Consider the following 6,201-nt stretch of genomic DNA (forward strand, 5'->3'; position numbering starts at 1 on the left):
TTCAATTTTCAAAATGAATAATATTCGAGATCGAAGACAACATAAAGTAGCACAAGCTTATAGTTGTAATCCAAGGAGCTGATTGTTGGGTTAAAAAGACCGAAAGATATTTTTTTAATATAATGTAATAGTGTCCGCTTTGAATCAAACCCGTACGGTTTTCCATAAAAGGCCTCACACCACTATCCAACTCCTTAGAAGTAGATTATTTTCCTTTATACTTTTCATGTAGGACTTTATTCACGCACATCCAACAATCTTCCCTTGTCCCTCACCATTTATAGGTTAATTTGGAGATTAATTATATGTCACACACATGATCTTGAGTGTTTTTGGTCACCGCCGAAGCCTAAAGATTATGTATGCATCTTCAAAGCTACGGATAAAGGTTGTTAACCCTGTAGACGGGCAAAGACATTGAATTGGGCCTCTACGCTACACTCCGTCATCTCAATAGTTCTGTCAGCCATTGGCTCCGATACCGGTTATTGGGCTAAAACGGCTCAAAGATCCTTTATTTTTTGTTCACACACACCGAACAACCCCCCCCCCCCCCAGTAATCAGGTGTCATGCAGTAGCTAGTAAAGCAAACATTCAATGGTGATAAATCAGACACCAAAAGAAAAATATACCAAAAGAGACACAAATATCTGACAAGGTTCGGTCAATTGACCTACGTCCATAGTCGGAGATGGGCAATCTACTATGTAAAAGAGAATATAACATATCCAGAGAACAACATCTCAAAGAGACAAATACAAGTGGTAGGCTAACACTTGTCCCGAAATTCTTCCCCCTAAATAAGACTCTCAAACTCCATATTACTATATCGTGGATGCTACTAAATGAGAAGTAAGAATCCTCAATTTATAAAAGTCTAAAAAAATTTCCTACAAGAAAAAAGACTAGTCAAATATAAGAGACTTATAATTTTCTTCTAGGAAAAAGAAAACCCAAATATGATAAATATGTAGCTCTTCGATCAAGGAATAGAGAAATCAATTATATGGTAAGAAAATCAAAACAAATACCTAATAATTCCCCCCCTCTGCCTGAATTTCTGATAAATAAACTTGATCAATCTTCTTCATATGACTTTCAAAAGGTTGCATCTACAAATCTCCACCACAAAGTTTGTCTTAACGTGAGTGGCACTCCGGTTAAATTTTTCAGTCAACAATCATGATTATCGTCAAATAGGTTGCGGCTAGAACTAAACTCGCCAAGATGAACATGTCTTGAACTTCGCTCCGATACCACTTATTAGGATCGAAATAATCAGGTGTCATGCGGTAGCTAGTAAAACAAACCTTCAATGGTGATAAATCAGACATTGAAAGAGAAATATACCAGAAAAGATACAAACATTTAATGTGGTTCGGTCAATTGACCTACGTCCATAGGCGGAGATGAGAAATCACTATATAAAAGAGAGTACAACATATCGAGAGAACAACCTCATAAAGAGACAAACACAAGTAGCAGGCTAACACTTGTCCCGAAATTTTCCCCCTAAATAAGACACTCAAACCATATATGGCTACATTGTGAATGCTACTAAATGAGAAGAAAAGATCCTTAATTTATAAAAGTCCAAAATCTTTTCGTCCAAGAAAAAGGACAAGTCAAATATGGAAGACTTAAAATTTTCTTCTAGGAAAAGAAAAATTCAAATATCGTAAATAAGTAGTTCTTCCTTCAAGGAATAGCAATAGCAACAATCCAATATAATCCCACTAGTAGGATCTGGAGATGGTAGTGTGTACGCAGACCTTACTTCTACCCTGGGGTAGAAAGGCTGTTTTCGATAGACTCTCGGCTCCCTCCTTCCAAGAACTCCCCACCTTGCTCTTGGGATGACTCGAACTCACAATCTCACGGTTGGAAGTGGAGGGTGCTCAAGGAATAGAGAAATCAAATATGGTATAAAAAAAAATAAAAAAAATAAAGGCAAACACTTAACGCTGATCTAAGGGTAAACAAGCATCTTATTTGCCAAGTTTCAAGTTCGGGTTTCTTTGATGTCATTTTTGTAAGGACTTTCTTCATAAATACTTAGCATCAAAAGCAGTTGAGTTGAACACGTGATGTAAGAGAATTTGTTTTAAAAATTCCAGTGAAATGGCCTGAAAATACTTGCTTTGATCACTAATTTAAAACAATAAAAAGATTTTCTTCTCTAACATACATACCTATTTGTCACTTTGTGTTTTAAAAGAGTCGGCAATATTTAATTTTGTTAAATACTATTCCCTCCGTTTTAATTTATATGATTTATTTGACTGGATAACGAGTTTAAGAAAAAAATAAAGACTTTTAAAACTTGTGATTCTAAATAAACAATAACATTTTATGGCTATTTTTTATTTAAAATTTGTGGTGTTAAACAATTAGAGTATTTGAGTAGCTAAAAAACTTCTTATTGAGGATATAATTTAAAGTTTAAATTAAATTATTTTTAAATTTAAAAAGTAATCATCTTTTTCAAACAGATAAAAAAAGAAATTAGTTCACACATAAATGAGTAGCCAAACAACTACTATATTGGAAGGAGAAGTTGTGTTGTGGCAAGCTACTACTAAACGAGCAGAAATGCTGACAAAATGGACACACCAACAACTCCTAAAAATTCAAATGGTTAGCGGCTGCCACTGAAGTAAGTGGCAATAATCATGGCTTGAGAGCTCCCAGAAATGCGACAATTTGACACTTCTCCCTTTCTCCCGGCGCCTATCGTGGCTCCACAATCTTTTTATCAAAAAGGAAAAAGAAAACTTGGCATTGGAGCCTTCTTACTTCATAGATATCAGCTGCCAGCCTGCCACTATGGTGTAAACTTGGGAAAAAAATATTTGTTAATATCAAATCAATCCACAAAAGATAGTAGCATCATTTGTATATGTCACAGTTAATTAAGTGTAATTAAGTGCAGGCATATGTGTTTAATCAAAAAATAGTTTTTGTGGTCAAAGCAAATAAAAGGATAATTCGAGTTTCTAATAACAAATTATACTTCACTTTTTCTAATATAAAGAAGTTAAAAATAATGAAAGCAAGACTTAGAGAAGAAGGAAAAAGAAATCTTATTGATAATCGCAGTTTTCTTTCAATAGGAAGGAACAAGATCTTCCAATAGCAGAGAATAACAAGAATATTAACAATTGATAATTTTATTTTGTGAATTTCTCGATGGGTATACATGATATGGTAAGAGAATTTATATAAGGGTATAATTTGTAATTGTTTCTCCCTATTTAATTTCTGCCCGTTACTATCATTTATTACATTGATTACCCGTTTCATGGGTGATTCTTAATGGTTAAGGTAATAACGTCCAATCGCGGATAATCAGGGATTGTGCTGATTTTTTTTCATATTCATGGCTATTAATGATCCTTCCTTTTCCGTGGCTTCTAGTATCTTTAACTATCCACTCTGTACTTGTTTTCTCTTTTCTAACTTTTAGGCATGGTATCCTAGTAGACGATCTCGTAGGTGTTTATTCATACTTTCTTTGATCTTTATTTTTCTTTATTGCTTCGATCCTTATGCCACATGTCAGCATATTATTGGTCCACATAGTAAGTTTATTTTTTACCAATACAGATAGTTCTCCCACATTCTAAATATTCTCAACTGAATATTCGAGAAGTGGAGAGTTTATTTATGACAAAAATATTTTGCCGCCTCTTCCCGATATTATTATAATGTGCATCAGAAGTAAAGAGACATATGTCTCTTCCATTTAATGCTCGATACACGTGTCTTATTATGATTGGCTATGTAGTTTTTAGCGAATTTTTGGGTTTCTGCGACTTTGTCAGCTCAATGTGACGGTTCACGGTCCATGTTGACGTTTTTTCCTTATAAATACCGTATCATTAGCCTTCTAAAACTTCTTCTACTCTCTATCATTTTATCTTCTTCATTGAATCCTTTTAGCAATTCTCTTTTTCTCCATGCATATGCTTTTTCTTAACAATGGCTTCTAAATCATCAAATCCCTCTTCATCCTTTGATCCCCGTTATACTATTATAGCGGACGATCTCACTTCAACAATGGCTCCGGTTAGGAGTAAAAGCAGAGGTGGTAGGCTTCGTAGCTTAGGTTCTATATCGAGTCGAAATACTTATTCCAAGAAGAGTTCTTCAAAATCTGCTTTTTATTCTAATGTGAAATCCATTGTCACTCCTAGTTCTTCTTTCAAAACTAGGGACCAAAACGAACCACTACAAGAACCCTTAGTTTTGGAAATTGTTCCCCAGGAGTTTTATTTTGTTTTCGAATGTGAGGCGTGAAACAATGAAGTTACTTCCATAGCAGCATTCAACCCTGTAGACTGCTATTCTTCCCTCATAAAATTTGGTGTTCTTCCTCTTGTATGTAGAAAGTGTTATTGGCAACCTGATTTTTCGATCATAGCTCCTGGGGTTGACGCGAATAACCACCTACCGTGAAGGTTATTCGTTCATCTACACATACCACTTTACCCTAGGATTAAAACCTCCAATAGATCCCGTGATTCTAGAATTTTGTCATTACTTCAATATTTGCCTCGGGCAAATAGGCCCGATAATGTGGAGGACAATAGCATGCCTTCGCTACTTGCCGGGCTTGGTTTATGCCCCTTTCACTTTCCAACATCTCCTCCATTTATATTCTCTGAAACTCTTTCGCGCAGGTATTTAGGCTAGGTTTGGAACCCTCTAGGAACTGAATCGCTAGAAATATATCTTTTTTCGTTTAAACCAAGTTATGATCATATAGATTACTTTTCATGACTTTTCTTTCCATAGGCATAGATTGCAGTCTAACTAACTTTCTAACTTTAGGGGACCGAGAATCAATCTTTTGATCCTCCTCGAGCCTGCTCTCGTCTTTCGAATTAAGCTTCCGATGTAGTTGGTACAGACGTTGAAGGATCAGCTGACACTAGATAGGAAACGTTTTCGATCGAAGCTCTCGAACCTGTTCCGAAATCACTTTAGGATTCGATTTCCGATCCGGTTGATGTTCCGACCATCCGAGCTCTGGTTATGGAAGAAGGAACCGAGAATAAGGTATCAGCAACAACTGATTTTATTATGGGGCAACTCATGATGTTCATATCGATCTATTGTGCGCTCATGTCGATTTGAATGAATCATCCTTTCCACTAAGGTAAATCTTTGCTTGCTAGGCAAGAGGATAACAAGTTCCAAATTCTGTCTCGGTGGGACATGTATTTCTATTAATATGAAATTCATAAATGAAATACCACCGATGGTCGCTTACCCAAATGTATCTATGTGTATGCGCTTAGAGATCACCTCCTCACCCGTACGACTCTTGATAGTAGAAAAGAAAAGGAACATATCCCGCAGAGCTTCGGATTCCGAGAGAGAGTAGAATAGAAGAGTCCGTCGACTCTTTTTAGTTTTAGTTTACACTCGTAGCAAGGAGTAAACTTGTCTTGGTTGGCCCTGAAAATAACCGTGACCGAGGTTCGTATGGTCGATTCGTGGCTATCCCAACTCGTGAGTTAATGGGAGAAGAAAATATGTATTTTTCCGAGAAGTGGAATTTTATCCGTAAATATTTTATTTTTCATCCCATAAGTATTTTCTTTGACTTTTGCTTTCTGATATCTTCTTTCCCTTCTTTCTTAGAATACTAACGTTCTCGTACGCTTTTTTTTTTAGCAATCATGAGAGTCTTTGGTGAACTTCCTGTCTTTCGTGGTTGGGTTGAACTGATGTTGTCTGCCGCTCCTATGGAGCAAAGAACCTGGAAATTTCTTTCCCAAAAATTTAGGTGAAAGTCAAACCCCACGGCATGCTATTTAATTTTACCGTGTGTATTTTTTCTCTCTTGGTTTATTTTGACATCCTTTCCTTTTGATTTTTCGGATTTAGAATCTGCGGAGTTCGTCCCTCTCCCGCTCTTGCAATTAGACTCGATGTCAACACTACTTATGAGTGGATCTTGAACGTGTTCTCTTCGAAGAGGAAGAATAAAGAACCCCTTGCCTCCAATGAAGAGGAAGAAGAAGAAGGTTCTTTGATGAAGAAGCCTCGAGTTATGAGGCAAGTTATTTTGGATGATGAATCAAACGTCCCTCATAACCAGCCTTCAGGGTTCGTACCCTTTCACTTGGTCGATGAACCTGAAGATGTCCCTCTGGTAATTTCAGAGAAAGAAGTTGTTGAGCCCACTGTGG

The sequence above is a fragment of the Nicotiana tabacum genome, chromosome 23 (assembly GCF_000715075.1).
Source record: "Nicotiana tabacum cultivar K326 chromosome 23, ASM71507v2, whole genome shotgun sequence".
Lineage (NCBI taxonomy): Eukaryota > Viridiplantae > Streptophyta > Magnoliopsida > Solanales > Solanaceae > Nicotiana > Nicotiana tabacum.